Here is a 24,426-nt window from a genome sequence, read left to right as displayed (position 1 = left end):
TTATACAGAAGAAATAATATATTTTACAATTCACAAGCACAGGAAAAAAATGAACAAATAGGCACACTTATTTTCCGCCTCTAATCTGCTTCAGCTAAGTCTTTTATTGCAGCTTTTAAATTTTATTTGTGATAGAAATTTAGAATATCCAGATCAAAATATATATATTTTTTTTTAATTGATAGAATCACCCCAACTCTGCCAAGAATCTCAGTCTCGCAGGTTAAACATGTTTAAAGTTTTTCATCTCAGATCTGACACACAAACTGTTCTTTTGGATGAAAGCTATCTTTGACCTTGCTCACATTCACTGCATCATCAGAACCAATGAATAATTTCTTAGCTTTCACTTATGGAGACTTATCAACAACAATTTTCAAGTTAAAAATTGCCCTCTAAAAAGAGTGTCTAAACCATTCCTTTGGCCTTTAGATAGATGAATGTTTCTCTTTGTAAGTAGCTCACGTATGTTGGATATGGAGTGATATACTTGTAAACTACTGGTTTTACCACATGTGTTTTCTTTCACATTGCTGTACACCATGCTGTGGTTTTTTCCTTTGGGTAGAAGATCCTTGACTCCGTTCTCTTGTCTATTTGCGAATTAAGGAATTCTTGATTCGTGTTGGTACAAGTCAAAAAGAACCATATTGTCCCACATAATCAATCATTCCTACTATGTATTTTAGGAAATTCTTTTTAAATCCATATAAGCTAAAAAACATCTGGACGAAATAGTTCCAATGCAATCACTATCTGGCAACAAAATATAGTGAAATATTCTTTTGCATATTCCATGGTTATTTTTCTTTGTTAGAAATCCAAAATTATTTTAGTTAGTGCAGAACAGAAGGATTAATTTATTAATGTGCAAGTTTGTTTGTTTTTTTCCTTGATAATTCACTGTAGATTCTTACACATTCCAGACCATAAATAAACAGAGAGAAATAAAATAATTTTCCCCTTTTTAGGATTTATTAAGTTGGAAAGTTAGTAAAGTAATCATGTGTTCCAATAACTGCAAACTTTCCAGTTTATACGGTCAGAGAAGACCGCAAACTGTATGAAATTGGCATTGATTTTGAAATATATCTGTTAATGAGAATCTTAGGTCTGTACGTCTCTTTTGCATTTATGTGTTTGCCTTAGAGACCTTGGTGTGACATGCCAAATTCAAATTTGCAAGAGGATTCCCATACAGATGGGGAATTGTTACTATTAATAGCAAAATGAAAAAAAAAATACTTACAGGAATTAGGCTTTAGTCATCAGGACAAGTTAATAGATTCCTTCCCCTGAATTTTATCTTGTTTGAAAAAATAACGGTCTGCAAGATTTTGGGACTGAAGATGCACTACAGGGAAATTGGTGTCATAGGGTTCTCCCAGGCTTGTGAATGGGAAGTGAAGTGGAGGGCAGGCTATGGAGAAGAGAAACACCTGAGCGGGGTGTTCTGGAGAAGGAACCACACTGTTGTAAAACCAACCTGAGAACGGCGTGCCAGAAGGGAGTCACAGTCTGGTGGGGATACAGCCCCGATGGCCCAATTGACCCTTTGAGCTGTTGACGAAACATTGACCATCGCCGCCTCGTGGGAGGCACTTCCCAGGGATCAGAGCAAAGAAGCCGCTGAGGATCTGGAGCCAGGCTGGCCAAGCTGTGCTTGTTCTTGTGGCACACTCAGAAAACGCTTTCTAAAATGCCTGGCTCTCTCTGTGTGTAATTGACCCCCTGGGGAGGCCTTAATTGCAGAGACAACCACGGTCTCCCAGTAGTACAGTATTTCCCTTCCGGCTTCGTTTCATACCCTTCTTGCAGTAGTCTGCCTGGTATAAAAGAGAGCAAACTTGGCTCCCTTTGAAAAGCTCTGACCAGTGCTTGACCTGGCAACCCTTGCTCCCCTTTGGCCAGTGCATGTGTGGGGTACTGACAGACCTTTCCTAGGTACAATTTTTTAATTATTTTTAAAAAGCCTGTCTTTTCCGTACCTGAATTTGACAAGGATGCTATACCCATACCGACCACAACGTACCGAGCAAATTCCATTACTAACGGTGTTTCCACCTCTTTCGCAAAAGTTGTTAAGAAAACAAGGTGAAATAAGATGGCAGATGTTAGTCATTGTAATTTTCCCTGCCCATGGCAGGGGGGTTGGAACTAAATGATCTTTGAGGTCCCTTCCAACGCTAACCATTCTGTGATTCTATGATTCTATAATTGTGTGTAGTGCCAATGCATATCTCCAGAGCGCCGCCTGTGATGGCTTAGGGTGGCTCTTCTGGACTCATCTGTCCCTGTCCATATAGGAGGAAATGTGAATTTCCAGTGAGAACTGGATTTACTTTAAGGCTGTCATGCTTAGGAAAGGTGAATCTAAGTGACTCCCCTTGTAACTGCACAAGAAGTCTGTTGCAAAGTAAGTACTGAGCCCAGGCCAGCGTGCATCTCTTCTTCCTTCCTCCTTTAATTATCTTCTTTGGATGTACGGACCTGTGCCTGCATGACTTTTTTAATGGTACCCGAGGCAGCTGTCATAGGACTTGCACTTACCAAAGAGTGTGTTCCAAAGTGACTCTGGAAACTTGTCTAGACCCTGAATTAAAAGATGCATGAGGAAGTCAGAAATAGATTCCACTTTATAATAATTGAAATTTTTTTGTTTGTTTTGGTGATGTTGTTTGGGGAAGGTTTTTTTGTTTGTTTGTTTTGGGCTTTTTGGAAGGAGAAAAAAAAAAGTATTTCTTCTCCCAGATTTTACATTGATTGTGGCATTGTCAATGGTTCTTTTTTCCAGCTCCCAAGTTGAGGGCTTAATTTTTTTTGACACATTTGTAATGTCTTGCAAGGCTGCAGGTTTTATTCAGTGCTTGTTATCAGGTAAAATTTTTCTGCTTGGGTTTAAATTGGATGTCACTGGATTTTATACAGGATAGTCTTTTGCTTTAGTGGATTCTTACTAATGGAATGGTTCTGCCTGAAATGGGAGGAAAATGGCCACTTGATTACATTACTTTCTCACATGAAGCAAGCCAAAAGCATTTGTTTTATTTCATAGACTTTCTTAAAGATTCTGTAGTTAGGATGAAGTATTTAAATATCCATCTGAAACAAGAAAGATAATTCTGAGAGTTACCTGCTTGCTTTGCAAGTAAATGAAAATAGCAGTGTATTTCCAAGTGAGGTGATCTGTCTTTATCCTCCTTCAATAATTGGACACATCATCCTCTTCTTTCCTTCTTTTTCTTCCTTCTTCTCTGTATGTGTTGTCTGCTGATAATTTGTATGTTAACACTTAACTCAATCTGCTCTTATATTATATTAATTTACTAAAAATTAGTAAGTGGAGAATATTAGTGGAGTTTCAGCTATGGAAAACCACAGAAAATTGTCTGTCTCTTTTTCCTGCCCACATCTTTTGCAGATGCCTCCTAATCCTGGTCTGACAACTTCACAAACTCTAGTGATTTTGCGATGTGATTTTATGCAAACAGCTGCTGGAGTGGTGGAGGTCCAATAATAAGCACAAAAATTAAACCATATAATGCAATATCTGCATCCTTGTGTTGTGTCGGCTGATTTTGAGATGTCCAGAACAAGAATAATTCCCGGTCTGCTTTCCAGTGTACATGTGCATCTTGATTGGAGAGGATGGTTGAGCCCAGGCTACAGTTCATTGACTTGCGCGTCAGCCCGGAAAGTAGATCTGAGCGTGTGCGTTCTCATCCGGAGCAGTTTCTGAGCGCACTGTTGCAGATGCTGGGTTATTTATGCCTCCGACATGAAAAGCCTCTGCAAAAAAGCACCCACTGCTGGGGAGTTCCGTGTGCTGGGAATTGCTGGGGTGAGACCTGTATTTAGCAAAAGAATGAGCCAGAAGAGTTACAGGCTTCAGTGTGCAATTCTAGCAACAGTCTTTGAAACTTTATGATTGGAGGGATAAATTATCCGTAGTGAGACATGACCTCTTCAGCCTCTTGATAAAGGCATATATTAAGTTGGTGCTTTTTAAAGTGCTGAGGCTGTTTAGTCCCTCCTTGATGAGCGCATGTAGTGCAGGCTCTTCAGTCATTTAGCCCGTTTTGAAAATTGTATCCATAGTATCTCTCTGTTCCTCCAAACTATGTTTAAATTTAGCACTGTAGATGCATGCAGAAACTATCTTTTAACATTTATCATGATGGAAAACTTGTCTATTCAAAGCCTCTCTAAAGAATAAAAATAGTTGCTAATAAGCGTGGTCAGAACTTTAAATCTCAAGAGTGACAAAGCAACTGAAGACAGTAGATTTAAAAATACTGTTCCAACAGCCTTAGCCTTTCAAGGTCCGAGTCTCGTACCACAATTAATGAAGAGGAGAAGTGGGAGCAGAATGTTGACTTAGTGCAGCTAATTTTTAGCCAACTTAGTGCTATCAGAATAGTAAGGGTGCCTCTCAAGTGCCTTGCTTTTGTCGCAAATCGGTCTATACAAGCCTCATCAATCTTCCTGCTGTGACGCTTGAGCATGGCTCTGAGAAGGATGTCAGTAACAGTGCAGGGAGTTCTAATGAAGATAAATTGGTAAATCTGATGTGAGTGTCAAAATACATGGGCTGAATGAAACACATTGGTTTCTGTTTGCTGTAAGTACACTAACAGAGTACAATAAACTGTGTTACTTGGTATGTATTTATATGCAGTAATTAGAGGGAAGCACAATAATCTGCTATAATTGTAGCCTTCTAAAAAGAATTCAGATTTCCACTCGTTTAATGGGAAGTTGCAATTGTGAGGGGAATTTTGATGGAGGGACCGTCATTTCATTCTGCTTGGAATTTGGTCTGGAATATCACAGGGGAAATTGCTGCTGGAAACTTTATGGCCACAGTTTGCAGGGGAGAGGGGATTTACAATCTTTAAAAGCAGCATTTTGCAATAGCGCTGCCTCTCAGTTCTTCACACAAACACCACGCTGGTGGTTCAGCGTTGGACCGGCGCTGTGTTCTCTGCCATCCTCCTCTTTTTCTCCAGCATCTCCCACACAAGAACTCAACAGATTTAACCTTGTTTCACTGTTGAGCCTATTCACTTCAGCTGCAGCCTTTGCTAGCAGTGATGCCTGAAGTCAGAGGTCCTTTGTGAGAAACTGCAGCGTTTTCTGAAGAGTACAAGCAGCCGTGTGGCAATATGCTCATGTATATTTTTACAGGAGAAGTACAAAAGCTGAAGTTCATCAGGCTTATGTAGCTGAATAGTACTCTACAGAACATTGATTGTTAAATCCTGGATTATGAATCTGTGTAAGCATTTGTTTCATGGCTCTTTAGCATTGCCCACATTTGGCAGGCAGAGCTGCATTTTTTCTTGGTGACATGCGGGTGATGGGGTAAAAAATGAGGCAGTGTGTCTGATTGAACATTTCATCTGAGGTTTAAATGGCTCCAAAGGCACAAACCTTTTCCTTTTTAACATTGAAGCTTATCAGATGATGCAAGGGAAAGTAAAAACATGGGTAAACAACCTCTTATTTCCAAGTTGAGCTTAAAAATCTTTACTGGCTGTACTTGCTGGAAATAAGAGACTGGTTTTTATTATTTTGAGGTCACCTGAAAGGATTTTTAGTGGTACAGTAAATATATAGAAGCAACTTTCTAAAAAGACAATGAAAGCTGTTTCACGAGGTCAGCTTCAAATGATGATACATTGAACTTGAATGTCAACTTCAAAGTTGGGGGAACAAAGCAAAGACAGGGAAAAAAGAAAAGAAAGGGAAGAAAATAAACAGTTGCAAAAAAAAAATCAAAAACATGTTCATCTCATACTTCCTCTCCATGGGTTTATCAGCAGAGCGTGAAGCCGCCTACGGGACAGGTCGGCATTGTGGTGGATCTAGCAAAGACTCCAGTTTGTCATAGAAGGCACATGCTGAACTCACTCATCCCACGCTGCAGATTTCCATCCGTCACCCTGTGTTCTTCAGGAGTTGTTATTCTGCATCAGCTCTCTAGAGATGCAAAGGCTGTACTTGCCCCTCTTCTCTTTCCCCTCACAATTGTTATTATTATTTTTTCTCTCAGATTGCTATTTTCAGAAGTAGCCAACAACTTTCCAAAGGCAGGAGGTGACCAGAGGTTAAAACTCCCTTTCAGAGACAGATTTGCATATGACATTGCACACTGCTTCTCATGTGTATTCAGGCAGAAAGTCTTACACAGCAAAATATGGGAAAAGTCCTGGTGTGATTCATCTGTCTGCAGTGATAAGTGGTCTCCTCAATTAGCCAATTGTCTCTAACTAATGTTGTGATCTGATAAGATGAAGAATTATCAAGTGCATCACTGAAAATATTGCTAGTTCAGTTGTTAACTGAGTGGCCTCTGCACAAGAGACATGAACAGTTTTTTTAAACTGCAAAATAATTAAGGCATGGCATTTTTATGGATTACTCTCTTTACTTTGATTATTGCAAATTTCAATAGCTCCCAGGTGTCCCTTTATTTTAGATAGTGACTTGTGAAGTAACACAGACGACAAAGCCGAAGCATTGGGAAAACTGAGTTTAATAACATTTTTCTTCATGCATGTGGAATTTTAATTTTGTTTTCTTATTAAGTAAGAAGAAGCTTCATAAAATGATAGTAATAGGGCAAAATAAGTTTGAATTAAAAAAAAGAAAAGAGTTGTGTGTTTAAATTACTTTATATTCTGTGTTAAATTCAAGTAGTCAATAAGAAATGTACTCATAACTCTGACGACAGAATATATACCAAAGGCAAGGGGCAAGAATGGGTCCAAATATATCAAATAGTGGTAGTGACCCTCAGCTCATTTCAGTTATTCAATGAAATACCAATAGCCTTGAGAGACTGGATGCACAAAGAATGTCTACGACATTTTCACTGAATTTGTAGACTGTAAGGCAATACTGGGGATGCTTTGTTTGCTTTTTGCCTTGTGCTTATGGTTGATTTCAGTCTTTATTTTTTTAGATGCTATTCATCTATGTCTTTTAACTGTCTCAAGATTAGATTGCTTCTCTTAACAATGTTTTGCACATGCTAACACCAGGATAAACACACTACTGACAGCTCAATCGGTACATCGTTTATATCCAAGTATCTGATTCTAGACTCTCTTGGAGAGTGCTTCAGCTGCCATGCTAATCAGATACTGTATGGAGGTTCTTACATGGCAGGATTTTAGTCCAGCATTAAAAATCTCACACTTGTTTGGTTAATCTATTGTATCGATTCAGATATCAATAGTAATGAAGAAAAGCAGTCCTCCTTTCTGTATGTGATGAACTTCCTAGATCAAAAATCTTTGTAACTAAATATGCAAAACTTTGGGGCTTTGTTATGAATGCTTGACAATTATAGAAATGAGTCAAATAATTTATAGACCTTTTATAGATGTATTGTAAGCTTATGTTAATTTATTTGGGTATTAAAATAAAATAGCATAGCCCATGAGCTCCTTAGCTCATGGAAGAAATTTAATTTTCCCAGATCATTGATATACGGTAGAAAGTAGATTTAGATTAGATCTAAGGAAGAAATTCTTCACTGTGAGGGTGGTGAGGCACTGGAACAGGTTGCATAGAGAAATTGTGGATGCCCCATCCCTGGAAGTGTTCAAGACCAGATTGGATAAGGCTTTGAGCAACCTGGTCTAGTGGAAGGTGTCCCTGCCCATGGCAGGAAGGTTGGAACTAGATGATCTTTGAGGTCTTTTCCTACGCAAACCATTCTATGATTTTATGATTCTATGATATACGATGACAGATTCACCATCTATAGTGGAATACTGCCCTGAGTATATTTTCCACAAAATCGTGTTTCACCGGACAATGAGCCTGCTAGAAATGGGCAAAGGACAATCAATATTATGATCCAAGTTTAAAAACTTATTTAGATGAAAAGTTGACCCAGTATAAAGATACAGGTGATTTTGCAAGTACTAATTCAGGTTCAGATTCTGAAAAGCATGGCAAGATCAGAGTTCTCCATGGCTAGTGCTTTGGTTTACACACTGCTGTCTACCATGGTTGTTGCGTCTCATTAGAAAAATCACATTTCTGATGGCCTAGAGCTTAGCCTTAGTTAAGGAATGATTTGCATATATCTGGCATTTGCAGAGGGGAGGGAGCTTGTTTTACAGATTTCATGAATCACTGACCTGGATTGTTGGGTCATGAAATAATGAAATGAAAACCTGCAAAGCACATCGCTGCTGGCTTTTTCATGCTGGGTGTCAAATGCCTCTTTTAGGATTTTCCTCGTGGACCCACAGCAATCTAGCAGCAGGTTTTGGCTTTAAGCACTTCATTGCATGCAAGTGTGGAAGGAGATACTCAGTGCATAGACTTTGTGTGCTGTCTTATCAGGCATTTTCCACCTCTTTCAAAGGCACAACAGAGAAGATGGAATTGTGCCAGGAAGCATATCCAGCCTATGGGCTGCTACCCTGCAAGGTCCTGAGCATCTCCTGAGAGTCTAGAGGTGTATCAGCATTTTCTTGTCCCTCTGGACTTAATTAAAATCTCGCTGGACTCAGCATCTTGTAGTTGTGAAGTCAAATAGTGCAAGAAAGTGACTTTTTGGTTAACTGGTATTATGTTAAGCCATACATGATGTCACTGTGGAGAGGGGAAAGTCTTATTTATTATCCTGGGGGCTAGTTGAGTTCCATTGTTTATCTTGAGTGGTGTGCTTAGTCCGGCTTCAGTAGCGCTGATTTTCTTGAAGTTATCCCTGATAACACCCCGGATAAGAGAATTAGACATCAGTGCCCATGGCTGCATTTCCCCAGAAATGTCTGGAAATGGGTGAGTGAACACATTAGAGAAAAGCAATTTAAAGTATACCCAACACCTATTGCTTCTGCTCTGTTTGCGGAACTACGAGATGACAGCGTGTTAGATCAATGCAAATGGGATGGAAAAGTATTATTAAAACACCAAACATTATTGTGTGGTTTGAAAATTAGGTCTGCACCCATGTGTTAAGTGCTCTCCCAACAGAGGACTATATTAATGGTCTTCCTTCTCATTTTATAGATCATTCCTCTTCATGCTAAGCTTGTGTAGGCAAGTTCTGTGGTTAATCTATACCGAGTCTTTCTTTTTTGTCAGGATTTAGGAGTTTGGTCTAATGTTGCTTTCTGGCTGAGGGATTAGCTAACAGATTAGCTCAGGGTTAACAGGTTTTTTCTTCATTGTATTTTTCTTAAGATCTGTAGCTCTCTCTTTTATGGGCTGGAGCCCACCTACGAGGCCCAAATTGGTCGGCTATACCCTTTCAGGGTCTCTCTTTTGCCAGGCTCTGTGCTTGGTGAGACAAAGAGTCCTTGTGAAGGGCATGCTGCTTTGCTAAATCTTCACATTTGTTTTATGAATGTACCAATGTTTTAATCTTCTGCAGAAGCAGCAGGAAATCTTTCACATGATTTGAATCTATTTTAGATGTACAGAGCCTTTGTGTTATCTGAAGCATGTCTGCTTTAGTGCTATATCATGTTTTCTGTAGCATTTGCAATACGCATCAGCTGCCAGACTGTTAATTTATTTCTGTAAGTGTTTGAGCACACACACATGCACGCACACACGCGTTTTATGGAGGTCTCCGTTTCCTGCCTTCCTGGCTAAGACCGAGCTGAGCATTGCATTTAAGGCAGGGGAGTGTCTTCTTCCTCAGTTAGGAATACATTGCATCTGTAGTAAAATGCTTTCTGGGCACAGGAAATTCTAGTATGCCTTTTAATTAATCTATCATTTAGAAATAATGCCCTTAAACAAATTTTTTGTTCATTTGTCCTTTCTCCTGGTGTGATCTGTACTCAGCTGTTCAGAATTCATGCTTGTTATCTCTAAAAAAAAGTTAATTCTAGGATGTTTTCACGGTGACTTCACTTGCCGCCACCATTTATGCGCACCAAATCCAACCACTCTACAATAGGTCATGTAGGGATCCCAACACTAAATCTCCAGTTCGTCTGACTTGACTGGACTTTGGGTTGGTTTGAGATGTGCTCTTTGATCACAGGCTGTGGCGGTGTCCATGGAGTCTGACTAGAGATGACTCCCAGGACACCTGCAGCTTAAGCCTTCCCTTCCCGAGATCATCTTCACTTGTGAGCCCTTTGGTTTACAGGCAGCCTCTCCGCAAGGGAAAGACTGGAACAAGTATTTCCTTTTGCAAGTTCTATTGGATTTTATTATCTTCCCTAGAGCATTCCTTTCTCCATCATAGTGAAGGTGACCTTTATTCTTGAAGTCTACTCCCTTGAGTCATACTGTCAGTCTAGAGTCACATCATCTGAGTTTTGTCAGTGCTTCTTCCTCTTTTTTTTTTCTCCACCTTCTTAATGTTTTTATTGTTGAGGGCCTCATAATTTTCAGTATTGTCGATGTACTGAAAAACTCTTAATTGCCCAAAGCTGCCTCTCCCAGCCCATGCACTTCATGAGAAATTTTTCCTTGCATACCTTGACAACATTTTCTTTGCAGTTCATTACATCCCTTACAGCCTTCTCACCATAGCCTGCAATATCTTTCAATATTATGTATTTTCATTTTTCATCTGTTCTTTCATATTCCCAGATTGCCACCCTATTCCTCTGACACATAATCCTTCAACATTTTACCTGAGAAAAAAAGACATGCTGGAAAGGGTAGGAAAATGTCATGCAAAGACATGATAGTCTGAAAAAAATGTTTATTTTTTTATTTTAAAAATAATTTGTTATGGCAAAAGTGCATCATTGTGTGAAATGTGCTGAAAGGAGGATGGTGTATTCAGTGTAATTTGTAACATGACACAAATTAAAGTATTTACTAGACACCTAGAGATAAGAAAACCTCTAATCAGAATGAGAATCAGTTTAATAAGCATATTTGACACCTTTTTTCTCTCTAAATATAATATCATGGAACATAAGAATCCTAATGCTTTTCTTATCTGACTTCAGCTTGATAGTAATCAGAGACCAAACAATTATTTTGCTTTTTATGAAGATATGATTTAAACAGAAAAGTACAAAGGCCCTGAAGCATCAAGTGCTATGAAATCTGCCCTCAAATGCAGTAATTGTCTTTTCCCAGCCTAACAAATTTCAGTTGTCAGGAAACAGATTAATCTCCTCATTCTGAAATGTAATATTGCTGTTTGCTAATCTCTCATGGTACAGAGATGTTGAAAATGTTATCATAGCAGTTCTAGAGTACACTACATGCTTTGGCAAAAAATAATACTTTCTTTGGCAGGGAATAGTCTAAATATTCAAAAGCAAAGATTAACATGAATAGTGGAGAACAAAAATATCAGATTCAAAATAATGAATTATTTTTTCTCCCATTCCCCGAGAAAATAAAAAATATAAATATTGCTAATAGCAGTCTGTCAGTTTATGGCTTCGACTTTTCTGAGGACCAGCGTGTTATCTTTAATCCAAATACCAACAAACAGCTTAATGCTTTCTGTCATACCCTCACATGTATTTGTTTTTCCCTGTGAATCTTGTTTCCTTCCACTATCTTTCCAGATAATTTTTAAAGTGTTGTATAAATAAGAATGTATTCTTAACCCTCAAGGCCAAACAGCTATTGTAAAGACTTAATTGAAAAAAAATAATGGAGAATTTAAACACGTGGGTTTATGTGGCCACTTTAAAAAAAAAACAAAACAAAACAAAACGCATGACTACAGTTTAAAAAACACTCAAAAATTTATAAAGTCATAAGTTTTAGACTACACATTTTAGCTAAGCAGAGGTGATGCTTTATTGTGTGACACATCAAAGTATGCCAAGATGCCACGGCCTCTGTTGACTGAAAGAGATGCAGAAGGCAATGAGACAAGTGCATTAGCTTGTTCTCAAAAGAAAACTGTAATGTATAGCAGAAGGAATAAAAATATTAACTGACATGAGGTTTGTTTGCCTATAGTCCTTATCCTCTTCACCAAAACCCCATTATTCAAATGGACCAGCACAAACTCTCTCTGTATAGCTTTGTGAGATTAAACTGAATACTAAAGCCCAGGTTTTGTATTTTTTTCATTGACATTTACCAAGTATACATACAGTTAAGGATCTTTCACCATTTTTGTTGCAAACTACTAGATACCACCTGAGTGCAGTCTTAACTGTAGCACCTCAGCCAGGGAACGGTATTTTAAAAAGTAAAATGATATTTGCTTTAAATGTCTTCTCTTCAGGCATTTAAATCTCATAATATCCAACTCTCAGCGTGACAGTATCAATTGAAAGCTGTGCCGTTTTTAATAAATAGAAGTCTGAAGCATACAGAAGATTTGGGTTTTCTGCAGCACTGGGAGGGTGCCTGGTGATGGATCACATTGATGATGGGACACCCAACTTCCAGTGAGCTGCTGAGCTCCCAGAAGAAATCCTCCTTGCTGCAGCACAGTGCTCAGCGTGAGGCAGTCGTTCATCCTGCTTCTTGACAGAGAAAATTACCCTACTCGGGGCTGTGGACTGTTTTCAGTACATGGTATAGTTCTTGCAGGGCTAATTTGGTGTCCTTTCCCTCTCCTCCATGCTGTAGCATGGACTGAGAGCTACCTTAGGACTTCCTAACTTGAGAAGCCCTCCTGGTTTCTCTGGGTGTGCGATATGTTCCACAAGCCCTTGGATGCCTGAACAGTAGTAGCTGAATAAATTACACATTCATGGTCTGTTTTCTAAAGGTTATTGAGCACACATTCACCAGACTCACATAGCAAAACAGGAATTGCATCTTAAACTTCACTTGATTGACAAACTGCCTTTGCCTCGCTCAGCCTTTAAGTAAGATTTAGATATTTTGTCAGATCAGTAATACATGGATTAGATTTGCTCTTAATATCCCCATTTCTGAAACTGGATGCACTTTCAGAGAACAAGCGTATTTATTTTTTGTGTACAATTTCTCAAAGGAAGCAGCGGCAACATCTGTAGATGGTGTTGACCAGGGCTGCACATGGTGAGTGATCATCCGTGGTCCTGACCCCAGCATCTAACTGTGGGGATTAGCACATGGGGCTGACATGTCTGATCTCCCTGTGCCAAGGGATCACGCCTCCTGTACTGATCCTGACAGGATGCACTTGTGCTGCTCAAGAGCTCCCATAAATCAGAAGCTTTCTCACGGCTATTTCCAACTAAGTACCCAGCCCATTTAACACCTCCTGAGACAATCTCAAAAGCAAAGCAGCTCCTGAAACTTTCCTTTTTCAATCTCTTCTGCTACAAACCAACAAAGCAACTCATTAGAGGGACTCCTTCTGGTTCTCCCCTTTCTCCCCCTTCACCTAGTGAGGGCTAATTGGAGGCCCATATAATGAAGCCAGGAAAATTCTCCTTTTTCTCCCATATATCAGTCTTGTACTACCAAATTGGGCATATTGTCTCATGCAGTGTTTTATTGTCCCCCAGATCACATTATCGACGGGACAGTCTCACAAAGGTTAATAGCATTACTAGGTTGTCTCTCAAGCTGACATTCTTGCTCATCACTCTAAATCCAGTCGTTTTACCAGTGGTGTTAGGCATCTCTGCTGAAGTTAATTGGGTGCTGCTTGCTGCTGACTTCAAACCCAACTCTATAAATCGTAACTTACTTGTAGCTGATTGTCCCTGCTCTTAAGTTTCATTTCACAACTGGGAAAAGTATGTGTGGGTTGATACACCTGGCTTTTCAACCACACTCTTTGACATTTGCAATCCAATTATCGGTCACCTTGCCCATTCGTTCAGTCCGACTGTCCTCCTGCTGGTATGCCATGTGTCAACACCTACTCCGTATACTGCCCTAATGGGAAAATAAACAGTAAATTATGAGCCTATATAAATCCATTAAAGAGTTACTGTGACTTCATAAACCATGGACGTGAAACTGAAGTGCTTCATGCAGTTTCTGGTATCCCAAGTTGGAATTGCTGCTCTGTACTTTTAGAAGGTCCCAGCTTACTGAAGTCAGGCAAGATAAGTATCTGTTTAGAGCCTTGTTGTCCATACAGCATAAGGGCTGTACATGGTAAGATTTTGATACTAGATTCTTGAGTAAATGGTTATCATCAATAGAGAGCAGGAATTTATATTAATTGATTTTATTAAATATTTCCTTTCCTCAGATACAAAGCACACTTCCTCGGCTCTGTTTACATTTCACTGACCCTTTGTATAGCAATGAATGCCATCCTGTGGCTGCAAAAAACAAATGCATGTTAAAGATTAATTCTACAGAAGAATCAAAGTGCTAAGAATATTTTAAAAGTTGTGATCTTTTAAAATTCCTCCTGCACTGGAAGAGTAGAATGCCATCTTCTTATTATTCAGACACATAAAGAACCCTAGGACTCCAGGCACTGTGTAATTAATTAATTATAATAGTATTAATTGATTAATTAATATTAATAACCTGAACATTTTTAATGCGTTCTGAGTGTTACTCAGGGAAATTAACTTTTCGAGCCAGGATTTTTTTTTTTCTTGCAACATATTTGGAATATTAAAACTTTGGGACAGTGTTTCCTGTTGTATCGTTACCCCCAAATGACCTCGTTCCTATACAGACACCTACTTATTTATGTCAGCAATATGGTCTTGACACATTCTGAAAATTATTCATATACATCATTGTTCACAGTATCACTGTCTATATGCCTAACAGATTGAACCAAAAGGAAAAAAAAATATATTAAGTAAAAGAATTACATATTAAATTGCAGTTTCTTTGAAGTGAACAAAAAAATCCCACCTTTGCCTGAGTGTTAAGTAAGATTCTTCCCAGTCAGTTACAATGCATGCAGTGGTTGTGGTGCTGTGATGGTACACATCTTCTCTACCCTTTAGTCCAAGGCTTACAGTTTTCAGGTGCTTGTTACTCAGCTGGAGCCCAGGGCTGGGCAAAAGCTGAATCAGAAATAAAAACAAGCTGAAATGAGGTTGTTGAGCTCTAGGTGCAACCCTGTTCTCTCCAAAGTCAATGGGAAATTTCCCATTGACTTCCAAGTCAGGGGATTTCACAGCTGGCCAGGTCTTTCTCCACCAAGAAGGTACCTGTAATTCTTTGGCTGCTCAGACAACATGCACTTGGCTCAGCAAGGAAACATTTGTCTTTAGACTTTCTCTGTGTGTCTCTAGCCATATAGCATGTGTGTACCCCACTGTCTGTGGTGTGGTTGGGGATGCTGAGGCTATTCAGGTGTTTGTGGAGGTTTGTAGAGGTTCAACAGAGCTGAAAAGAAAACTAAACTGACTACAGGAAAAACAGGATTACAGTGCACTGGTCGCTAAACATACACTTAGCTGTGTCAGTCTTGTCGAGTGAAAAAAAGCAAGGTTTTACTATGTCAGGTGCAGCACAGAGTCTTAATGCACCCATCAGGGAAGGGGCTGATGGCTTTCATCCTTTATCACCAGAACAGTTACCTGAATTTCAGTTTCACATCTTTTGTACTGTACATAATACCCAAGATCATTTTCCAGACTGTTTTCAAAGTCGGAAATTGAGTTTGGAAAAAGTATAAAGGTAGTCCAAGAATATGAGTTTTCTTTCAAAATCAGAGTCTGCATTTTTTCCCTACATATAGTCCCATGCTGATTCTCAATCAGCTTGTAAAATTGACCCCATGTCAATGTAAACTGGATAGCAGATATTTATAGGACACTTAGTATCGAAGGCAAGTTGAGATTGAGATAAGGCGACTTGTCTCTGTTGCCTATTAGATGAAACTGTGATTAAATAAGGCCCAATTAATGCTTATTATCTGTCCAAAATTAATTTGTCACAGAAAGTTGTGAAGTAGGCATCAAGAAGTCAAGTATAATTTTTTATTGCTAAAATCAAAGCAATTATTGATTTGATTTAATTTAACCCGGTCTGACAAAAACAGGATGGTATTGTCATTACAAAAAGCTGCCTTGGGAAGAGCCCCAAGAACCAATCTCCTTATTCATGCATCTCTCCTTTACCTTATTTTACTTATGTTTCATATTGATTTTCTGAGTATTTTTATACTGCTTTGTATGATATTTTAAGAAATAGTCCTCACCTGACTAAAAAAATTACTGTATTCATACATGCATGAGTAATTGCTATCATATTTCCCTCTAAGTGGTTTAAAATTTTACTTTGCTAACCAGAGAAACTTCTATCAAGAACTCGAATATCACAAAAAAAAATCGTGTCTTAATTTTTTCCATTTAGATTGATGAACAGAGTCACAGCAGTCTTCCAGAGTGACAATTCACTAAAGTCAGATACATTTCTGAGGCCTAACATGTCCATTTTTGCCTTTTGCAAATTCAGAATATCTCTACAGGATCAAAAATTGTTAACAGACTATACCCCTTAAAGGTCTGATTTTATATACTTTCTACCTGGCGAAGAAATCCATTTTTTCTTAATCTGGTTTTTAACCGGCAAGCTTTATTTTGAACATAAAACTGTAGAAGCTTAATTTTTACCCTGGAAAAAATGAATTGCATTTAAATGTCAGAGACTACTCTTCAGGCTATCAGCTATAAAACTACCTTTGAAACGTTTTACATGTATGTGTGGATGAAGAGCATTCGTGATTTCTTGCATATTATGAAAAAATAGTGTAAGATGGAAATTGGATGTTTTTATCAATTATTATTGGGACACAAAGTCTTTTACCTTGAGATCACTGGTTCTGGCTTTGCTTACCTTGGTATTGATCAAAGACTTGTTGATAAGTGGTGAATTCTACGATAGGGGTTTGTAGTTTTTTTGGAGAGGGGGCAAATTAAAATACTATCTGTAGTGAAATTGCAGAATTTATCACCAAAATTGTAGATACACAATGCATTTTCCTTCAGTGGCCAAAGCATCTTAAGAAATTCCCCCCTCCTCTGATTTGGGGACCTGTAATTCTCCTTGTTTTGCTCTCTCACCCCCATCACTTGTTAGCCATCTGCCTTTGGGGGGATTTTGTTGTCTTTCAGCAGTTCACTTGAAACTGATTATTTCAGTAGCCCTGTTCGTAGCACAGATGCACGAACAGTTTATTGACGGGTGAAGGTGGCTGCAAACCCGTGAGAGGGGAAGAACAAATGGCTGGAGGAGGAGCTGGAGATGGGGCTGGATGCATCTTAATCTGCCTTTCTGCCAGAGACAAGGTGGTGTTATCCTCCGTTAGCACAACCAAGTGCTGCTTATTAGAGCAATTAAAAAAAAAAAGTGTTATATTTCCTTTGGAAATACTTGGTTCTTCATATAGCAGCATAGAATTTGGATGCAGTATAACTGTAAAATAAATAGGGAATTACAGTGTCTATCTTTCGTCTCATTGATGGCCGAATAAATGTATTACCTCCTGAGTAATAACACATGTTGTTTCAAGACTGACCATCACAGAGCCTCGCCTAAGGGTGTTTCATCCAACATTGGAAGGCACTGGCTGTCGGCATGACAAAAACCTAGATGTAAGTTTTAACATTATACTTTAGGAGTGAAGAAGATATTTCCTTGGAATATTGAAAGTTTTATTTGAAGTCATTACTCTGTTGTAACAGAAACTGCATGCCACAGTATTTCTAAGGGCATGCAGAGCAAGCTCCTTCAGACTTTGCCTTTTCTTAGACTGAGTTCAACAGCGTGTACCACGTTAAGGCAAGGCAGTGCAAAATTAGATGCAAATACTGCAAAATAGATGCAGGGCTATTGCCACACGCAGGAAATCATCTTCCCCGAATTTGAGAGTTTCTGCTAAAAGAGTACCTTCATTTCCCATCAGTTTGAATATCTGGGGCCTTATACTGCAAACTGATACAGCTGCACACCCGAGCACGGATGTAAAGTATGTGTCATTTTGCTGCTTGATTTAATTAACTCCACGGTGACGAGTACTATAGCTTGATTAAATTTTGGCAATACGTCAACATATATTTTTGAGCACAGCCTTTCTGCTGATCGTTAAAACATAAAATAAATTAATATTAGGAAAAAAATCTTGGAAGCATGCATAAAATCTTTATTAATAGCCAGAATGGTTTTCTTGCTAGTACACGATTATAAATACTGACTGGTCTAGTACGAAAAAGGGACGATTGAGGATATGTAACAATCTTCATAATTTTGAGGAAACTTTGAAGAAGATGCTTGATTCCTGCTTACAGTGAAGATGAGAATCAAGTGACTTTTGTGAACAGAAAATGAAAGGCAGTTAAATATCTGAGAAAAGGGCAGTGTAGTGAGCTTGGAAGTTTTTGTACACCTCTTCTGAAGCACAAAACCTGAGAGCTACTGTATTTCCTGAGTGCTGAGATAAGATTTTTGGAGAAGAGCATTATCTACAGAGGTAAATCTGATAGATGTGAACTTATCAATATTTGATCACAGGTGTTTCTTGCCACGAGAAAAACAATATCCACAAATGGCTGAAGTAGATATTCAGGTATGAATGGAATTACAATTGACATAGAGATGACTATTAACATTAAACTGCCTAAATATCTTAATTTGCAAGCTTTATGTTATTTAAACCTGCTTGAAATGAAATATTCTCAGATATGACTACTCCTCATTTTCTGTTCACAAAACTCTTTGATTATAATCTTCACTATCAGCAGGAGCTAAACACCTTCAAAGTTTACTGTGAAGATCAATACACGACTTTTATCTTCTTTCTCGTTTAGAGGCTGTGAAGGTAGTTCTACTTCTGTTCAGTAACGGGTTGTTCTTAAAGAGGTTCCATAGGCCTATAAAAAATTATTTTTAAGCAATTGCATATCAGTCTTTGTCTTGTTTGTAAGGTGTCAGTCTGAAGATGGGTAAATATTCTTGGGTCCAGATATTGTCAGAGGACTATTTGGAGTGGATTTTTCTGCTTTCCAAATTTTTATTCATTATATACTGGGGTAGCGAGATTCATTATTGTAGCCTTGTAAAAAAAAAGAAAGGAAGTTCTTGATGTACTCAAAAGACCTTTACAGTTGGTATTTGGAGACTGAGGTTGATGTTCCTACTATGTTCATCTCAAATTTTCCAATCCTTTAGTTACAAACTTTGCAAACTGCTTAATGTGGATTATGATACATGCAGAGTTTCAAGCACCACTTCTAATGATGATGTTATCACCAAGAAGGTCAGGAAAAGTGCTGGTTGAGCAATGCTTTTTCTTGCCAGATGATTTCTGCTTAATTGTAAGTGATTACACACTACTGTTGGGCAGTAGGGGTGGGGATTTTTGTATTTAACTCCACCAATGGAAGTAGGAGGCGCATTTGAACTTCTAGAAGGTGATCAGCTTAGAGTCCCTTCCAGGCCAAATTTTATCTACAATTTGTCAAAAGCAAAATTATATGAGCTTGATATGCCTGAGGACTATAGTTTTCTTTTTACTCAATGAAAAGAAGGGAAGATACTTTCTGAGATTGCCTAAAGGAGTTTCTTTTAACATAGGACAGGCTGCTCTGTTGTCCTGGGAATTTAATGGAGTAATGGTTGGTTCTGCACTTATCTTAGTGTGTATTGATTCAAGAGCATTGTAAAAACAGCCTGATGTACAGAGGTTTCCAGGATCTCTGAACCGTAGTGAACTTTAAAAGCAATGCCCATGGAAAACTACTATTTTTCTTTTAGAAAGTCATTGTCAAGAGCTATGCAGATCCTTCCTTGTATTGCTACTAAAGCTTAAATAGAAGTCTTAAGTTTCTTCTCAGAGTTTATGACTTTTGTTTCCTGTTCCAGTTTTCAAAAAGAATAGAATAAAGTATGACACAGAATAAATGTAGTAGAAGTAGCAGTAGTTTGAGTAGTAGTAGTATTTCTGGACTTTAAGTCACCCATTCTGATATTACATTCTGCCAGGTCACTTCGTTACTATCTACTGGTCTCAGTACTGTGAATGTGAAAAAAGTTAAGATTTGAAGCGTCTAAGACTTTCTTCAATACACTCTTCTAATATTTAGGTTTGCAGATACTGCAGGGAGCATTTAACTCCCAAGGAAAAATCCTTCTTTCCTTCCTTCCTGTCTTTTGGCAATACAGCGTTGAAATTACCTGATGTCATCGTTAATTCTCAAATGGTGTAACAGACCATTATGCATCGTTTTCCAGCTTCAGTGTGGCTGGAAGCCATTGACTTTCCTAATCAGCCACCTACAGTGTTTGTGTCAGTAATGATCTGTATTTAAACTGTACTCTAAATTATTTATTTCTCATAGCTGGCCAGAGTGATTTTTTTTTTTTTTATGATTGGAAACAAGAGTTCTCAGATTAGCACTTTGTAAAGGAAATAAGGAAAGAAGGATCGTGTTGATATGATTGGCACTCTTTCCTACAAGAAGCGTTTAAACAATTTGTCTTTTGGGACAGCACTACATTCTATTAGGATAAGTGAAATAAGCAGCTGCCCACTTCTTCTCCACAACTGCCAAATAAAGGATTAGAAAGAGAAGACATTTAGTTTACTACAGCTAACTCAGTATTTGTGTTGAACTGAAAAAAAGAAACGTACTTTTTTTTTTTGTCTCCTATCTTTTAGCTACGCTGCCTCCACTTTGGAGCAATAATCCAACATGTAATTCAGTAATATAATGCATTTCAGAAGAATATTTCCTTGTAAGAGTTTAGCCACAAATTTAGTATCTCTCTGAAGCAGGCAGAGATAGTAATTCAGTATATTTGACTTTAAAGTTCCATTCATCCCTCAGTGAGCTCTCCTTTATAATCTTTTATTTCTCTTACTTAGGCTGAATTCCAGAGACTTTTACAATAGGTATTGCAGCTCGTTGGTGCATTGGCAGAAGAAACAAACCCATTAGTCACTAACAGCAGGGGTATGCCTCAGCTCTCAGGCTCCCTTTGATCATTTTTCTGTCTCCAGTAACTCAGCCAGAATCTCTTTTCTAAAGTTTTCTGAAGCAAAATTGGCATTTCTGGTTGGGGGAAGGGAGAAACTTTTACCTGAAACCCTCATTATGCACAGTCCTCAGATGAGACGCAGGCATCTCAGCTCACTCTTTTTGCATTAAGTGATATCACACGAATGAAAATAAACAAACAAGTATGACGTCTTCAGCATTTTGCAATGCCAATGACAGTAATGTGACACTTCCTCTAAACTTAAAAATTGGGTAGGCTGAGCACTTCCTCCTGCCAAGGAATGATATGGAAGAAGATTCTCCTTCTTCCTGAGGCTTGATGATTCACATTAAACACCTGCTGATTGTCTTCTTATACTTGTTGAAGTAAGATCCCTGCTAGGTACTCTCTCCAGCTGAGTTAATAATTATCTTGGAAGTCATGAGCTTTTGTTAATGAGACTCAATATTGTACTTTCAAGTCAGGAGGGTGGTCCTCATAGTTGCATTCGTATCCTGAAAAAATTCAAGAGCTAATCATTCTTCAGTTAAGTGTCACAGTCCAATTCATAGGAAGAGTGACTGTCTCAAGGTAAAATTATTTTTGTCACCAGCACTGAGGTCTGCTAGACTGACACTGTGTTTAAGCCAATACTTTCACAATAGATGTCTTCTCCATGCCTTCTCCATGGTCATAAAAAGAAGAAATTTTCATATCTAACATTCCAACTGTGGTATGTTAACAGTTAACGTTGACCTTGGTTTTCACTGAGAAAGTCCACTGCTATGGAAATCATAGAATCATAGAATCATAGAATGGTTTGGGTTGGAAGGGACCTCAAAGATCATCTAGTTCCAAGCCCCCTGACACGGGCAGGGAAACCCTTCACTACACCAGGTCGCCCAAAGCCTCATCTAACCTGGCCTTGAACACTTCCAGAGATGGGGCATCCACAACTTCAACCTGTTCCAGTGCCTCACCACCCTCACAATGAAGAATTTCTTTCTTATATCTAATCTAAATCTCCTCTCTTTCAGTTTAAAGCCATTGCCCCTTGTCCCGTCACTAGACGCCCTTGTAAAAAGTCCCTCTCCAGCTTTCCTGTAGGCCCCCTTTACGTACTGGAAAGCTGCTATAAGATCACCCCGGAGCCTCCTCTTCTCCAGGCTGAACAGCCCCAACTCTCTGAGCCTGTCTTCATAGCAGAGGTGTTCCAGCCCTCAGATCATCTTCGTGGCCCTCCTCTGGACCCGCTCCAGCAGCTCCATGTCCTTCTTGTGTTGGGGACTCCATTGCTGAACACAGTATTCCAGGTGGGGTCTCACGAGAGCAGAGTAGAGGGGCAGAATCACCTCCCTCAACTTGCTGGCCACGCTCCTTTTGATGCAGCCCAGGACACGGTTGGCTTTCTGGGCTGCCAGTGCACATTGCCGGCTCATGTTGAGCTTCTCATCCACCAGCACTCCCAAGTCCTTTATCCTCAGGGCTGATCTCAATCCATTCTCCGCCCAGCCTGTACTTGTGCTTGGGATTGCCTCGACCCATGCACAGGACCTTGCGCTTGGCCTTGTTGAACTTCATGAGTTTCTCACAGGCCCACCTCTCCAGCCTGTCAAGGTCCCTCTGGATGGCATCCCTTCCCTCCAGCGTGTCCACGACACCACACAACTTGGTGTCATCTGCAAACTTGCTGAGGGTGCACTCGATCCCACTGTCCATGTCACCAACAAAGATGTTAAATAGCACTGGCCCCAGTACTGACCCCTGAGGAACATCACTCATCACTGGCCTCCACTTGGACATTGAACTGTTGACCACAACTCTTTGAGTGCGGTAAATGTTTTTATGGTTTATCTGTGGGCTTGAACATAAACATGAAGAGTGTGGTTCAGTAAAGCCATAAACATTAAAGCCAATGGGTGAGTGCAGGTGCCTGGCAGATTATTCTTCATTTGATGAAGAAAACTGTAGTGGAACTGTCTGTAGGTTGTGGGAAAACAGCAGTGATGCTTAGGAGTTTACCATGAATGTAGTATATACAGTTCATATTATTCTTGCTGTCTGATGCCATTAGACCCCATTAAACATGTTGTTATATAGCTTTTAAGATATTCCACCCTTGGTGAATGGGCTAACCCATCTCAGGTTGCACATGGGCAAGGAGCAGTGTGTCTGCATTCATTGGTATCCGAATACCAGACTCAGCACAAAGACTAGAGAGGGTGTTCATCATTTAGGAAAGCATATGCCAACCAAGCAGCTATTCCCCATTTCCTCTGGGAATGCTTTAATTCTGGTCCTCGCCATTTCCCCATCTTGATTACTGTGAGATTCACCTCTTGTTGGTTTTTTGATGGCACATCTTTACAAACATATATTGAGACAGTCTGTCGTTCATCCATATCACCTTTCTTCTTTTTTTTTCCTTACCATGCCATCTGCAGTTTTCTAAACAAAAAGACCTCACTGGTCCTGAATTACAGCGTCTCTCCTGGCAAGCTCTCCTGTACATTGCACATCTGCCTTTCACATTTCCAGAGATACCAGCTGTGAATTAGCTTTTGAATCCTTGTCCTACAAACGTCCCAACCTCCCTCCCCTCCCTGGTTACTTTTCACTGTAATTTCCAGCTGTTTAAGGATTTTGCTGAGAACTGTGGCAATGTTTGAATCAAAACTGCCTTGGTTAGAAGGGCCCCTAAGTGCTGGTGTGATACAGTGTCCTGATGGAAACGATATTTGCAGAGTGGTGTGCTGAATAACCTCTCCGGTCCTCCCTATTTTTATCTGGGAACAATTTTGAACTGGCAGCAATTTGTTATTTTGTTTTAATGTGTTGATATGGGTTTTTCCTGTAGGGATAGAGGAAATTTCTGCAACTGTTTTACCCTGTTTATAGCCGGACCTGAAAAGCGCAGGCTGGGTCAGGCTGATCGACTGGAAAAGAGGGGTCAACTGGGGCACGGATTTACAGTTAGGGAAATAATCACATCGCTGGTGTGAGGGCAGCTTAATTAATTAATTTACATGCCTGCAAAGAGAGAGCTTTAACTCACACCTTCAGCTCCCGTGTCTGGCACTCAGAGCTTTTCAAGTGGAGCTAGAGCCTGTCATTTTGAAAAGTTTTGAGTGTCACCCAGAGAAAAAGGCTTAACTGGTACATAGCATTTCCTCTCCACAGACGTAAAGTTTTAGACAGAGTAGAATAGACTAACCTCAGGCCTTCTATGTTAATTTCTGTTAATTAGTTGGCATTTCGTGTTGTAGCCATTACTATTTTCAATTAGCTGTCAGCAAATATTTTCAATTCGACTTTTCTGTTATGGAACGGATTTCCCGCAAGTTTGAGTGTAGAAAAACAAACAAATGCATGCACGTATTTACTGCCACCGCACCGTGTTAGTCAGCATTTCAGCAGTAACCTACCAAACTGTGAGACTGTATTGGTAAGGCAAGAAGATGGCTTTGCTGCTTGAGCAGTCTCTTGGCTTAAGTAGGTTTTTCGTCATAGTCGCTTGACTGTTTATACCACTGTGCTTTTTAGAGATTTTATTATTATTTTTATTTGTAAACTTTTTTCTCCCCATGCTCCTTTTTTTTTGTAGATCACTGCTAG

The 24,426-nt window shown here is 39.2% G+C and overlaps 1 protein-coding gene across 2 annotated transcripts in view; it reads left to right on the top strand.

The window, feature by feature from the left end:
* The window catches only part of FAT3 (FAT atypical cadherin 3), a 335,564-nt gene that overhangs the window by 199,098 nt on the left and 112,040 nt on the right, over nucleotides 1–24,426 (top strand). The gene's annotated exons all lie outside the window — the stretch shown is intronic.

The sequence above is a fragment of the Tauraco erythrolophus genome, chromosome 1 (assembly GCF_009769465.1).
Source record: "Tauraco erythrolophus isolate bTauEry1 chromosome 1, bTauEry1.pri, whole genome shotgun sequence".
NCBI classification, from domain to species: Eukaryota; Metazoa; Chordata; class Aves; order Musophagiformes; family Musophagidae; genus Tauraco; species Tauraco erythrolophus.
This window is presented reverse-complemented; position numbering and strand designations above follow the sequence as displayed.